This window comes from Citrus clementina, unplaced genomic scaffold, assembly GCF_000493195.1.
Source record: "Citrus clementina cultivar Clemenules unplaced genomic scaffold, Citrus_clementina_v1.0 scaffold_7, whole genome shotgun sequence".
NCBI lineage: Eukaryota > Viridiplantae > Streptophyta > Magnoliopsida > Sapindales > Rutaceae > Citrus > Citrus x clementina.
In genome coordinates, this window is record NW_006262075.1 from 12498382 (window position 1) to 12514725 (window position 16344).

A 16344-nucleotide genomic window follows, 5' to 3' on the forward strand; every position below is an offset into this window, starting at 1 on the left:
ATTGGTTTTTTTTTTTTTTTAAAATTGAATTGTATGATTGGGTTTGCATTGAATTATCCAACAATCTATTCAAGCATTGATATTTGATATTCTCAAATATTTAATGGGTTTTGAAAATTATTTACTAGATTTTTGATAAATTGATTTTTATTATTTCATGATCAATAATTAATCAAGTAATTTTCTATATATATATTTGGTAATTTACTCATAAAAAGTGTGGATCACATTGAAATGTTATTTTATATGATGCATGACATACGGAGAGGTGCAGTTTAAATGCGCAAATAATTTATTTATTAAAACATGCAATCATTGAGTTAAAGCGCAAGCGTGAGTTTGGATTTGAAATATTCAAATAATTTATTTCATTATTGATTCTTAAATAACATGCTTTGGAATTAATAGTTCGATAGGATGTTTGATATATTGAAATTTGTGATAATCAATAATCAACTAATTTTCATTCATATTTAAAGATTTTAATAAATTACTCATAAAATTGTGGCGTATATTGAAATGACAATCAATCTTGATATTGACTGACAATCAATTTTTATAGTGATTGGCACTTAAGACAATCAGTTTTGGTCTCCGTAATGACTAATGAAGAATTGTAAGCCTGAAATTCCACATGTTGCAATGTTGGACCAATGAGGGAAATGCTTCATTAACATTACATGGAAAATAAATGTTGACTGACTTTCAAATTAGGCCAACATACAAGTAGTCGTCAATTCTATTTTTTCCAACAGTTGATAAAGATGGCCAGTTAAGAAAAAAAAAAGTTGATTGAGATAATTTAAAGAATTTAAGCGTAAGTTTGGGTTTGAAATTATCAAATAATTTATTCCAGCATTGATTCTTAAATAATGTACTTTGGAATTAATAACTCAATAGGATGTTTGACATATTGAAATTTGTGAAAATCAATAATCAATTATTTTTCATACATGTTTAGACATTTTAATAAATTACTCATAAATTTGTGGTGTACACCGAAATAATAAGTTAATAAATTGAAACGATATCTAAAACTCTTGAGTCCCTTTGTATCCTTGCATTAATTTGAATTGAAGCTCGAATTAAAATCGAAGACCCATATTGAGAATTTATATAAATAACTTAAGAGTATGATTGGGTTTATGATTGGGTTTACATTGACTTATATATATCAAACAATATATTCAAGCGCTGATATTCTCAAAAAAAGAAAAAAAAAGACAATCAATCTTTGCGTCAACTGATATTATTGATTGGTAATAAATCTTAGTAGTGATTGACAAAGCTTGGGAAAATCACTCTCGGTGATTAATAGTCTTCGTCCTCATCTTTGTTTTGATCGTTGTGATAGAGGATGAGTGGTGCGTAAGAGAGGGTTCATCGCTTGCGGAATTTTCGCGGCCATTCAAGAATCAGGATGGTTGTTGTAGAATTCCACGAGAATTGGCTTTGCAATTAGGGAAAGTTCAATATTAATTTATACTAAAAGTTTATCACAGGCCAATCACGGTGACCACCAAAACCTATGAATGATTAGTCCATCGAAACCCAATGTATGCTCAATTAATATTTCCTATCAAGATCAAATTTTTCGCTCTATTGCTTCACCAATCATGAGCATAAAAGCTCGATTTATACAAAAATTAAGAATTTATGAAAAAAAGTCACAATTATTATAATTGGAAGTTTGATTGATTTTTAAAGATTGATTCAATCAATCTTAATGTTACTGGACAATCGATCTTAATATTAATTCAAAATCAATCTTTATAGTGATTGGCACTGATAAAGATAATTAGTTTTGGTCTCTATAATGACTGACGAAGACTTGTAGGACCTGAACCAATGAGGAAAAACACTTCATTAATACTCCATGGAAAATAAATGTTGACGGACTTTCAAATTAAGCCAACATACAAATGGTCGTCAATTCTATTTTTTACAAAAGTTGATGGAGATAGTCAACTAATAAAATAAAAGTTGAATGAGATAATTTAAAGAATTTAGGCATAAGTTTGAGTTTAAAATTATCAAATAATTTATTCCACTATTGATACTTAAAAAAGTGCTTTGGAATTAACAATTCAATAGGATGTTTGATATATTGGAATTTGTGAAAATCAATAATCAACTATTTTTTATACATGTTTAGAAATTTATCCGGTGTGTATAAGGGCTTGTATATTTCACAATAAACTGAGATTTTTTGTTTTGAAAGCCAATGGAAACATGAATTAGTACATCCATCGATTGACGTATAATTATAATCATATAATCAAACACGCACACTACAAGGCGACCTTCGATTGACGTATTCTGTCAACTAACCCGTGGGACATGGAGCTAATGTTGGCGCCATCTCGAGCTAATTCTGTTAAGGCCTTCACTCCATAGTCTTAAGATCTCAGTGAACAATAAATTCTTCAGATTCATATGGCAAATGAATTGCACAACAAGGCATAAACCCCGCTTGAAAGCAACCGGCTATAATTAATACATAAAAAGTTCAATTGCTCATAAAAGAAAGATACAGTAAACTAGTGGTATTGTAGTATAAACAATACTCGTTTTTCTATCTTGGTGGTTTCTTGATAGTGTTCAAATATCGGTGCTCGAAGAAAGACAGAGGAAAGCCAAAGAAAAATAAGCTAATTCATCAGTAACATCATATGAAGGAGGTTCATCATCATCAAACCATGAACTAAGAGTTTCAATTACTGTTTCAAAAATGCCTTTCTAAAATTACGATAAATTTAATAGCTAATAGAAATATTTCATTATATAAATCAAATTTCAAACTTGTAAGGAAATATGTAAAAATATTGGTTTTCAAATATTTTTCTATATATATTTTTTAAATTTAAAATTAGTGATAGAGTCAGTCAACCAATAAATCATCAAGAATTGTCCATTGCGTCCCCAATTTGATCAGCATTCTTGAAAGCACGGAAAATTTCCAGTTTTTACAAGTCAAGCGTGGAGTGTACGTTTTTATGTTAAAGATGGTTGAGTGGCGATCACGTTTTACTTTGCAGCCTGCCTAACCAATTTCAAAGCGTGTTTCACGGATGACTTATTTTTATGAATTGGAAACTAGCACCAATAGACTTTTCTCTGTAAATATAAAAAGTTCAAATGAATACCTTCAATTACTGTTTCAAAACTGTCTTTCTAAAATTACGATAATTATTTTCTATTGAATTGTATGCTTGGACTTGCATGGAATTATCAAATAATTAATCTATACAAGCATTGAATTGTAGTGAAATAATAAGTAAACTATGGCCTGGTACTGTCGTTTTGTGCGTTCTAGTGGTATTGTAGTATAAACAATACTGGTTTTTCTATCTTGGTGGCTTCTTGACAGTGTTCAAATATCAGTGCTCGAAGATAGATAGAGGAAAGCCAAAGAAAAATAAGCTAATTCATTAACATCATATGAAAATTGCACGCAACTTTTGGATGATAAATTACAAATATGTGAATGAAAACTCAGAAACAAATTTTTGTTTACAGGAAAAATGTAACTGTGAAAGAAAGTAAAAGAGAGCAGAGAAACAAAAAACAGAAGATTCCATTCGTCATTTCATAACTGATATTCCTAGTGCAAATGCGCTAATATTCAAAGTCCATAATTCTAAATCAAAATCACCAACAGACACCTGTACATGAAATACTCAGGCCTTCACTCTGGACTTAAGACCGCATGTCCGAGAAATTCGTCAGATTCATGTAGCAAATGAATTGCACAAGGAGGCATAAAAATTAGTATATTTTTCAAGAACCCGGCTTGAAAGCAACGAACTAAAAATTAATTCATAAAAGTTCAATTACACAAAAAAGAAGGATAACGATAAACTATGCCCTAGCAAGATCACGGATGAAATATACAAATTTCACACGGCAATATAAACAACAACCAGTACATGCATCAATGAAAGAAAACCATGGCCAGCGCCAATACGAGTTCATCCAAAGGATTCATCTTAATTGCAGATTCATCTTCGTCTTCTCCTCGATTGGATGTTATTGCTTGATTTTCCTCTGTTCTGGTGCAACTCTTATTAATTGTTGGACCACAAAGACCGAGATTATAACTCTTTTCATCAAACCTGCCAAATTGTTTTTTGTCTGGGATCAGACCAGACAAGTTCTTGTATGACTCGTTAAAGTTGGATAAATACTTGATGAGTGATCTGAAGATCTCTGATAAGAAATTTTGTCATTTTTGTTTGGTAAATTATTCGTAAAAGAAATTACAAAAATAAGCATAATAAATTTGAATAAAGGAAAGCAAAGGAAATTGAGAAGGAAAACAGAGGAAGGCTAAAGAAAAATAAGCCGACTCATCAGTAACTCAAGATCACAACTTTTGGATGTTTTAAGCCTCTGAAATTTCAACAACTATTCAAGTGATGACCACTTAATTGATTATTAGAAATATCAAGAACTTTGAGATTGGTGACCCTCAAAGTTATTTGAGCTTAGATCCAACTCAAAAAGATTCTTCAAATTACATAGTCCTGCTTGAAAATAAAAGATCAAAATTTTATAGAATGAAAACTAATTATAGCGAATTCAATCAAAATCCAGTACAAGACTTAAAATAATAATAGAGTGATGTGAACTTTTTGCTCATCATAGCCCGAAGTCCTTCTTGTTTATAATTATAATTTTCTGAGGAAGAATTTGTTCACGTGATGTTGTTCATTGGACAATGGTTCTGTAACCTCTAAACCTATTGGATAATGTAAAGAGAAACTCATAATATTTTAGTTGTCTTCTTAAATAATAAATTGTCTTAAAATACAATTAATTTGTCTTAAATTTAATTTATTCCTCAGCATTCAAAGAAAAACAAAAAGAAAAAAAGAAAAACACAAACGAACTGGTCTTCATATATAATTTTGTCCAAGTACTTGATCAACAAATCATTAGGAATGAAGTGTATCAGTAATGCAAATATTTAATTATCATGTTTCAACATAACAATTCTGTGTAAATTGTTCACGTTAGGTTTCTAGAGAACTGTTTATATTATTATTAATTACTACTCAAATTCAATGCTTCCAAGTATTTGAATTTAATTAGCTAATCCTGTATCAAGAATTAATGAACATAAGATAAATGTCATATTAGTTAGATTTAGATTTTTTTTTTCCAGTTTTGATGTATAGATATAAATAATACTTCAAAAGCATTGAAATGTAAGAGCTATTAAAAAAACGTTTTTCATTCAAAGCTATAAGTAATGAAATGAAGATAGATATCATTGTTGATTTAAAAAAATAAATAAATTCAGAAAAAAAGAAAGAGTGAAAGAAATGAGCAGGTTATGTTAGAAAATAGTGATGAGTATGTTAAGGACTAAAATTTATTAAAGAAAGCAGTGGTTCTATTTGAAATTTGATCAAGTTAGAATTAGTCAATTATGCATCGAGAATCAAAAGAATGAAGAATGGGAATTCAAAATTAGACTTAAAAATTATAATAAAGTGATTAGTTAAGATCCAATTAAGCTGATTTACTAAAAAAAAAAATTGAAAAATAAAGGGCCATAACATTGCCAAAAGGACTAGGAAACTAAGTAGGAAGGGGTGATTGTTGCGGAATACCTTGAAGTGTGGTTATTCCACAACCACGAAGACCAATTGCTTTCGAGTTTGTCAAATATATATGCCAATCCTACAACAATATAAAGCAAAATGTTACTATAAAATTATTGTAGAAGACTGTGATCGTTGTGATAGATCGGTAATTTCAGTAGCTTACCTAGCCTTCTTAAAGAGCCGCTTGTTAGATTGAGTGATCAAAACAATAGACATAAATATTTTAAGAGATTAACTTGCCTGACATGCATTTCTGCTGGCGTCAGACATATATACCTTGCTTGATTGTAGAACCTTCAATGTTATTGGAACGAAGATTTAGAGTGGTAAGTGAAGTTAGTGTATTCAAATATGTTGTCGTTGAAATTACCACCAAGATTTAAGATCTTTAGCTGTTTCAAACTCCCAAAGCTGTCGTAAGCTGCAAGTGCATATAAATTATTATCATTAATTAGTCACTGACAAAATAATTATGAATGAGTAATATACACATGTGCTTGTACCTTTATTCTCATAGAAGCCTTTAAACCAATTATCAGATGAGTCAAGGCACTGCGATTCTTCAAAAGGGTGAAACAATGACATACTCAGAAGGGAAACTCCATAAGAATAAGAGTTATAATCAGAGTAGTTGATTTTTGTTTTCTGATTGAGTGAGAGTTGCGTCATCCGTCGGGTGGTGGCGTTGCACTTAACTCCCTCCCAATCGTTACAACAATCAGACGACATTCCATCATCATCAAATCATGAAGAAAGAATGTCGTCATCATATCCAACATCACTGGCTGATATGAAGAAGCTCTTGATTTCCAAGAGAGCAATCCTCTCTGTTTCCAATCATGCTTTGTATCCATGTAACTGAATCAAAGCTATGCCAATCCACAATGACAACTTCATCAAAAGCATTTTCTTTATTAATATTAACTGCAAGAGAAACACTCACAAGATTGACCTGTCAATTGTTGCTCTCTTGAAGTTTTTCTGGTTGTCTAGCAAATACATGACTTACATATGCACACATGGAAATGTTAGCAAACTAAGTCTTTGATACACTATCAACTTGATAGTCAGAATGAAAATTTTGCGCATTTCCTTGATAATTAAAGAAAAAGAGAAGTGAATGAAGCAAAAGATTCTGATGACCCATAATTATGTAAATAAATACAAGACTTTACAATAGATTAGACCACCAATTTGTGCTTTTTCGTCTAATAATAATGCATCTGCTTTAACGAGGCTTGTCTTTCTCTCGCAATGTAAATTCTTGCCAAAAAAATACATGTTATCTACTGGTGAATTAATTTGTTAAAATAAAGGATTAAAATTTAAACTGAGTAAAATATTGGCGCAAAGAAAGCTACTGGAAAATCATCAAATGATTGTTAAGGTAAGATACCGTTGCCATTGAACATCAAGTGATGAAAACATCAAAAACCCCATAAATATATTTGACTCCATCGGTAAAAATTTAAACCCAGTTGCAATCAAGTGTCATTTCTCAATTTGTTATTTTTCCCCCAAAAGGCGCGGTCAAGTATTTAAAAACAGTTTTGTTCAATTAACCATTTGAGTTCGAAATGAGATGAAGGGTTAAAAAATAAATTTCGGCTTTACTCACTCCATTTACCTTTAGGGGAAAAAAAAATTAATTTTTGGTCAAGCTGACTTAAGTGCATCATGTGCAAATCACGTGACATCAAAAGTTACCATGTAATTTGTCTTTATAAGTGTTTTCTGCTCCTGAAAACGAAAAATAACAAAATGGAAATGCTTTTAGCTTCTGGCTAGACATTTTCAGAAACGTTTTTCATGAAGAGAAAACGTTTTTGTAAAGAGGCATTGAGCGGTCACTCTCTTATCGTGGCCTGTGGCTGGGGATGGCAAAATCCTCCACGGGTTTGGAGCCCCATGGAGCCCCACCCCAAATGGGGAAAATTTTTAATAATTTTTGGGGAATGGGGTGGGGAGTGGGAGAAAAGTAATCCCCAAATTATTAACGGGGTGGGGTTTGGTATTACACTCCCCACCCCACCCCCACCCCAATCCCCATTATATATAAATATGTTTTCAATTTTTATTTTATTAACTATAATGTCAATTAATAATTTTTTAATTTTTATGTAATATAAACATAATATGAGTAAAAGAAAACCCTACAATATTTTTTAACTTTAAAATATTATTATATTTTCTTTTCTCTTTTAAGGTGCTGCTCTCTTTAAATATTTTTCACTTTTAATATCAGTTTAAAATATTGTTTCAAACTTTTAGAGATTTTTAAAAAAATTTAAACAAGTAAATGGGGAATGGGGTGGGGATGGGGGAATCATTCCCCACGTGGGGATTTCCCATCCCCAACCCACTAAATTTATTGGGGAATGGGGTGGGGAATAGAGGCAAAAAATTTTAATGGGGTGGGGAATGGGGTAGGCATCCCCACCCCCACCCCGCCCCATTGCCATCCCTACCTGTGGCCTGCAGTCCTCAACAATCCTCATCTGGCCTCTTTATAATCCACTTTTAACAAAATATAGATAGAAACAGATATATTACTGATATTCAAATTACACTTAATATTAATAAATCTTTGGACTGAGCTTTAAATCTATAAACTAAAACTTCCAGCATACCACAAATTATTTTTAGAGCCCGCATGTTAGAATATCTCCTTCAAGTTTCGCTTTGCTTTCTAGCACATCATTCAAATGAGTTGCTATACTATATCTAGCTAGTTTTGAACAAAGTAAGTGAGAATATTACATCTGCTTTAGCAAGATACGAGTGAATTAAAACCTTTGACCAGATTCAAGAGAGAAAAGAATGTTGAAATATTGACTTGAATATTATGGCAAAATGAGTTTGACTTTAGTACCGACCAAAGAAATAATTGAAGATGCAAATTGGTTAGTTTGAGGTGCATGGCTATTGGCACAACAACATTTGCTGCATAACGAAATTGCGGCGTCTCAGCCGGATTGTGAGAGTTGTTTTCAAATCCCATTTCTCTTTTTTGTATTTATTCATTGCCACAACATTTGATGCATATTTTGATGACTACTCAAACGCGTTTCCGCAATAACTAACGAAAGGAAAAGTGAACGAATAAGCAAAAGACACTGATGACTATAATCATGTAAATGAAGTACAAGGCTTCACAATAGATTAGACCACCAATTTGTGCCTTTTGAATGCATGTGCTTGAACAAGATACGAGTGAATTGAGGCATATCTTTCTTTCACAATGTAAACTTCCCAAAATACATGTTATCTGCTGGTGAAATAATTTTTATAAAACAAAGGCTTAAAGTTAAAGCTGACTAAAAATATTGGCGTACGTCAAGAACGCTACGGGGAAAATTCAACCGTGAGCTGCAGTCTGCGGTCCCCAACAATCCGGGAAAAGGCTGAAGAGGTGCGCGCCTGCGCATACTAATTTGGCAGGTCTGATAGGATTTATAAATTAAAATAATGTAATTTTATATATTTTTTAAATGAAAAATTTGTTGATGCCGCTGTGAGATCCATTGGATCCTCGCGTGCCTGCCCCACAAAACAATCTCCATCAAACCTCTTTACAATCCATTTTTGATAAAATATGAATAAGGATACATATATTTATTCAAATATTAGTAAAAATATATATATTGCTGATTTTTTTTTTTGGTGTAAGCCATTCGGTATCTGGCAAACGCAATTGGATCCCGACTAATCCGAATTTGGGGTGTAGTCACAGTTAAAGCTCTTTACCCCTCCCAAACGACGTGTTTAGTGGGGATTGAACCCAAGAGCTTTTCCCACAAACTCAACCTGCGTTGCCAACTGAGCCACAACCATTTGGTAATAATGCTCATTTTTAAATTATACTTAATGAACATTTAGACTGAGCTGTAAGTCTATGAATTCAAACTTCCACAACACCACCAATTATTTTTAGCCTGCATGTTGGATTGTCTCCTTTAAGGCTGTGTTTACTAAACTGGAATGAGAATTGAAATGGAGAAATCCAAATGAATAACTTGTTTAGTCATTAAATTGATGATAGGAATGGGAATAAGGTGAGTAGGCTCCAAGTTCTTGAAGAGGAAAGATCACTATGGCTCCAATCTCCGGAAGAGGCAAGTCCAATAAAGCCAAGGCGGGAGCCTCTAAGAAAGAAGAGAAAGGCTTCAATTGTTAATCCTTTTTATTCACTTCTTTCATTGGAAAGTGCTTTTTGTAAAGTGCTTCCGTATGTTACAATTATTGTAACTTAGCATTTGCCTTTTAGTAAACTATATTGATTTGATTGTATGTTTTTTAAGAATTTTTTAATATTATTGAAAAAAACAGATTAAAGTGAAAAAAATTATTGACTATATTAATTGACTAAATAAATAAATAAATGACAGTATTTTATTTTTTAACATTAAAAAAAAAAACCAATTTGATGCAGTCCACTTAGTCCTGCACACTTGGAACGTTACCATGCTTTTTTGTGCTGTACATTTTGGACTTAACTTTCCTTATCATTTCAAGTCAAAGTTTTTTTTTTTAACTGATTAAGTATCAGGTTACTGTATTACACATAGATATTTACAAATGACAACATATCACTGATATTTACAATTAGATATATACCTGTGACTTACATTATTATATTTTTATTCTATAAAGTACATGCCCAGCCAAATATCCCTCATAAGAGAGGGATGTCTCTACTCCACTCGCATTTCGCAAGGGAAAAAAATGTTATAAGTAATCTCCACATAATTATAATTAATTGAGAGAGTTTGAGTCCGTAGAAATTTGAACTATTGCCCTCATAGTCATTCTTAATTTTAAGAGCAATAGTTCACCACTGAACTACAAGCCCAAATGGCATTTCAAGTCAAAGTTGAAGCTGTCTCAAAAGTACAATAATAAGGTGCATTTAAGTAATTGGCCTAAACTTTAGAAATTTCAGAAGTTACAGAATAAGCAGTTCATTTCTAGGAGCATTATTAGTTTAATCATTAAATGACAAAATTTTGCCAATCTTTTTACGAGCCTTAACAAACTTTTTCTAGTTGATATTCAAAGTTTTATTGATTTTTTTTTATATAGTCAACTGTACTAATTGAACAGTCAATTTAATATAAAAACGACTTATCGCTTTGTGATCCTAATTTTCAACCAGGCGTTAAAATCTATTACCCTTAAAAGAATATTAGTTGGCAGAAATGTAAACAGAAGTAAGAAGGTTTGTAGAAGTGTATTATTTCAGAATTACTAATTTTATTGTGAATAATTAATATGATTAGAAATTAACAAAATTTTATTTAAAGACTTGTTTAAGGAGCAAAAAATTTATTTTTTATCATTTTTAATACTTATAATTGTAATTTAATTTAGAAATATTTTAATTATAAAAAATTATTTTCAAAAATAAATTCGACGAATAGTTTAGGGCTTTCAAATAACTCTACTTATATTTCAATTAATATTTAAAAGAAAGAAATAAAATAATAAAAGTAAAAAACTTTGCCCGGCAATTCCTTGTTATTTACATTTTTGGCACTGTCCTTGGCAGTGGACTACACAGAGGAATCTCAGGCCGTGGCACACGTGCGGCGGCTTCTCGACATCGTCGCGTGCACCACACGGTTCTCCAAGTCCAGAAACTCCCGATCGCCGCCATCATCAGAGTCATGTGCCAAAAGAACGGCAGTAGGCCCCACCGACCTTCACTAAACTCTGCCACTCTGTCTGATGGAGCAGCAACAGCAGCAGCAGATAACCGAAGCGGGCCCCGCGCCACGTCATCGCCAGTTTCATCGGCGGTTTCTCCGAGTCTGGACATGGCGGCCATTCACCCGACGCCGAAACTCTCCGAGTTTTATGACTTCTTTGTTGGGAAAATATGCTCTTTAAAAGCATATGTGTTTATTTAATTGTAATAAACAATTTTTCTGATTAATAAAATAAATGAGGTATTTTATTCAAATATCTTAATTGCATTAATATTTGTATTAAAGTCCATTTAATCATATTATATGTATTTATGTGATCACCATGTGGATTCACAGAAGACATAAATACAAGTTATCTTATGATTAAATAAATTTAGTTCGCAGTTGATAAATAAAGTTGGGCGCTTTATTTAGGTATAGACTGTAATAAATTCATTGAATGATTTGTCTTAATCATGTATGAATTTATTGATGTAGTACGACTACATTGAACAGGATCACATATGAGATTTAATTAACTTTGTAATAACTGTCAGACTTATTAAATCTCATAGGCGTTGATTTTACTGTAATCTTAATCTTGAGTTAATTATAATTTCATGATTGTGATTGTTATTTCATTTGAGTTACCAATGGGCACGACACATCCTTGTGGTCAAGATTACCCGGTATCTTGGTGGGAGCAATTATGAGTATTGGAGTTATGGATTAACAATATAGAATTTGTACAACACATCTCTTGATAGGTTTTCGGTACTTGATCATAGAATTCTCTGGCCAGAGTGTGTCAACATATTTAGTATGTTGAAAATGATCATTAGAGAAAACCAGTAAGGATCAAGGAATAAGATGTTATTAAATTGATTGGACAGTTGAGATATCAATTTAATTAACGATGTGGTACAAAGGATTGTGCAGTAAAGAAATCAATGTGGCTTGGGACGAATTATTATTCGAGCATACAATTATGGAAGTCAGTTCCAATCTTTTAGTGGAGTAGATTTGGAATTAAATAATTGGGCTAGTTTAATTACAGGCCTAATTATTGTAGCCACTATTGTATGTTCCCAAATGATCCCCGGGTTAGCTCATTTAATTGACTGCACCACTACTGGACTAATAAGTAAGATAACTAGCTATTTGGGTCAAAAGCCTAAATATATCATTTAGTGGGAGGCTCCATTTAATTAACTTTTGTATAAGGGGCCTTATGTTATTTTACAAGGTGGGTCCCCTATTGAAAAAGAAAATAACGTGAGTTTTATTTAGGGCATTATTTGGAGCCTAGGGTTTTCACTAAAGGGAGATATATAAGGCTTATTTTGTCTAAAAGAAAAAAAAGTGAAGCCACTTTATACAAATCAGAGAATAAGATTTTTCTCTCCATTATTGAGAGAAAGATTTTCTCGTGCTAGTTGTTTTGGTAGTGATAAAGGCGCCCACACGTCAAGTGCAGATCGAACCTGAGTCATAACCTGGAAGATCATTGGTGACAGTTCGTGATCTAACAAGCGTGGTGGTGACGGATCGTGATCTAACAGGAGTGGTGGTGGCAGATCGTGATCTAGGAGCCTAAATCACTTCAGCGGAAAAAGCCAACTCGGATTTGCAAGGTACGATTTCTAGAATACGAATTCTTATATATTATATGAGAGCGATCTTCAAAAGGTTTTATAAAAATTTAAAAACCTGATTTTTCCCCAACATTCTTCTCTTTCTCTCACCTCACTTCCCCCATCTTAAGTAAGCCTAATGTTCACTTATTTATTTGTCTTCGTTTTTTACATGGTTGATCCAAAAAAGGTTGACGTCTCTATTTTTTAAGCTGTTGGAGCAATACGCCGTCTCATTGATTCAAATTTACACACTCAAGATACAATCAATGTCCAAAAGGGGGCAATCTTGCATGAAGATTGGGTGGGAGACTTGTCCATTACAGTAAAATGTGATACAGTAGATGGAAGCTTGAAATATGAGGTTACTATTAAAGGAAATCAGTCATCTAGTATGTCTGCTGCAGAAGTTGCTCAAAGGAATTTACTAAACGGTGTTACTGCAGATGAGAGTGTAGTTGTTCACGTAAGTCGATTTTTCCTTTACTTCTTATGCTTACTTTCACAGAACACACACATAAAAGACATTCATCAAAGCTGAAATTACTTACGTGGGCGGAATAATATAGCTCTACCTTTGTCAGGGAGTGGCTTTTCAGTCGGATTAAGATGTTTCACTCTTTATCTGATGGAGAATGGCTGTAAGATATGAAAAATTATCTTTCAACCAATAACAGTTTTAAGCTATTCTGCAAGATATCTTAGAAATGCTAACTGTTATGAGCTTCTTTGCTTAGTGTCTATCACAGTTGAATTCATGATGCAGAGCATTGTTATTCTCTTTATTTTTACCAGATAGAACAGGATTGAAATGCTGGTGTTGGGGATTCTTAAGAAAGGATAGCACCTGTTCCTTTTTCTTCCTGTTTAGATGGGATCTAATCAGTAGATGTCTGAACTCTTAAGGGGAGTTGATGTCAGATTTCTAAACCAGGTTTTCTTCAAGTGTTAAGTTTATGAATAGGCCAAAGAAAAGAGAGCTGATATCTAGTTATGGCTTTCACAATAATGGTTGAGTGTTTATAGTTATGTGCTCTGACATTGGTTTGTAATTGTTATATTAACAAAATAACCAACAGACATCGATGTTCAAATAAAGGATAAAGGAAAGTATAATTACAGTGGATGCTCAGTTGCTGCAATAGGTCATCAGCTTTTTAGATTGTGCTATTTCAGAAAGTATTTAGGCCTTCTTTGGTGGATTCTGCCTTTGTTTCATATACTCTTATGTCTTTCTCCATTTAAGTTGTTCTGACAGGGTAAACTATTTATTGCAGCTTAAGGCTTGTACTTCAGAAGTCTTTCAGTGCTGAATCAGCTAGAGGAGACCAATTACCTCTGTGCAATTTGGATAATTCAGAAGCTTTTAGAAATCTTGTAAGAAGAGTTATTAAACAGAGTTTAGCAAAGTTAGAGCTGGAGCCAACTGCTTCAGAAAGATCTATTAGATGAGAACTTGGTTCTTGTTGGGTGCAGCATCTACAAAAGCAGGAAACTCCAACAGATACCAAGTCAACGAGGTCTGGGGATGATATTAAGACTGAAAATGACAATGGACCGTGCAGCATGAATGTGGGAGTTAATGGTAGACAGCAAAGCAATGGCGAGCTCAATTGTGAGATGGAATTGAAAAAACTAATTTCGGAAGAATCCTTCTTGCGATTGAAAGAAACTGGCACTGGCCTTCATTCAAAAGTTTCAGAATCTCAAATTTGTTTTGCATTTCAACTGTAAAGTTTGCTACTTTTTGTGTTTTCATTATGCTAAATTTGGTTTGTTTTATTTTCATATGGAATGGCTGGTAAAATTAATTTCTTGTGCAGGCAGTGGATGAGCTTATGAAAATGGCATACAAGTATTATGATGACATTGCTTTACCAAAGCTGGTACTATTTAATTTATTTAGGGCCTTTGTTGCAGCCAATTAAGACGTGTGGGGATGGTTTATGGACTAATTTCCATTCTTTATTAGGTAACAGACTTTGGATCACTTGAACTTTCTCCAGTTGATGGCCGCACACTGACAGACTTTATGCATTTAAGGGGACTACAAATGCGCTCTTTAGGTCGTGTGGTGAGGAATTTCTCCCTCTCTTTCTCTCTCGGACATGTAACCTATTCACCCATGGAAATCGGAATAAACAAATGTTGTCTTTCTTTATGTAAACAAAGCCCCCAACTTATCTTTCTATATGTAAACAATCCCCCAAGTCTTCCTGGATTGAATTATCAATGTTCCTTTTTGAAAATTGTACTACATGATAGAATTTTTGACATTGTTGACCTTTTCCAAGACATTGAATTATTGTCATCTTTAGATATTACTGTATGTTGTATGACATACAATATTTTGAGAAATTGACATGCTAATACTTGAAAGCCTGGTATTCTTCTTCTGTTGGTTCTAATCCCATTTTCAAATTCAGGTTGAACTTGCAGAGAAGCTTCCTCACATACAATCACTTTGTATTCATGAGATGGTTACTCGAGCGTTCAAGCATGTACTCAAAGGAGTCATCGCATCTGTTGACTATTTATCAGACCTATCTGCAGCTATAGCTTCTTCCCTAAATTTCTTATTTGGCTGTTGTGAGATGGAAGATGAGCAAAGCTTGAATGAAGATCATATCCTCAGATTGCAGTGGCTACGAACATTTCTTGGCAGAAGATTTGGTTGGTCCCTGAAAGGTGAATTTCAGCATTTGAGAAAGATTTCAATTCTACGTGGGCTTTGCCATAAGGTAAGGTATCGTCTTTTCGGTTCCTTTGGCAGCCGATTATTTTCAAAGCTTGAATTTTGCTTGTAAACTTCACCCAGGTTGGGTTGGAGTTGGTTCCAAGAGATTATGATATGGATTGCACAAACCCATTCACGAGAGATGATATTGTCAGCATGGTTCCTGTGTGCAAGGTGAGACTATTTTCTCTCTTAATTGTGTTTTGATTTAGTTTTTACATTCTCAGTGAGTCACTCATTTGTAAATTGAATGTAATTGTGCTATTTTTATGGCATTCTACAGCATGTAGGTTGCACTTCAGCCGATGGACGGACCTTATTAGAGTCATCCAAAATTGCCCTTGATAAAGGAAAACTAGAAGATGCTGTAAATTATGGGACAAAGGTAATAACCCACTCGATCTATACGTAAGAATTACATTATTCTTTTCAAAATAAGGCATCTCTTGATCTCATATGATGTATTACTTGCATTGTAAGGCACTGGCAAGGGTGATAGCTGTTTGTGGTCCCTACCATCGGACTACTGCAAGTGCTTACAGTCTTCTAGCTGTAGTTCTCTACCACACTGGAGACTTTAATCAGGTACGACAATCTTCAGTTGTATTTCAGTGTCAACTTGGTGATTCTAAGCCGAGTATAATTATAACGTCCTTCTGTACGGAGGTTCTCAT

General features: G+C 33.2%; 1 pseudogene; it reads left to right on the forward strand.

Annotated features, from left to right (window-relative positions):
* The first annotated feature begins 6369 nt into the window (after positions 1 to 6369).
* LOC18036675 overlaps positions 6370 to 16344 on the forward strand; it is a 14765-nt pseudogene continuing 4790 nt past the window's right edge.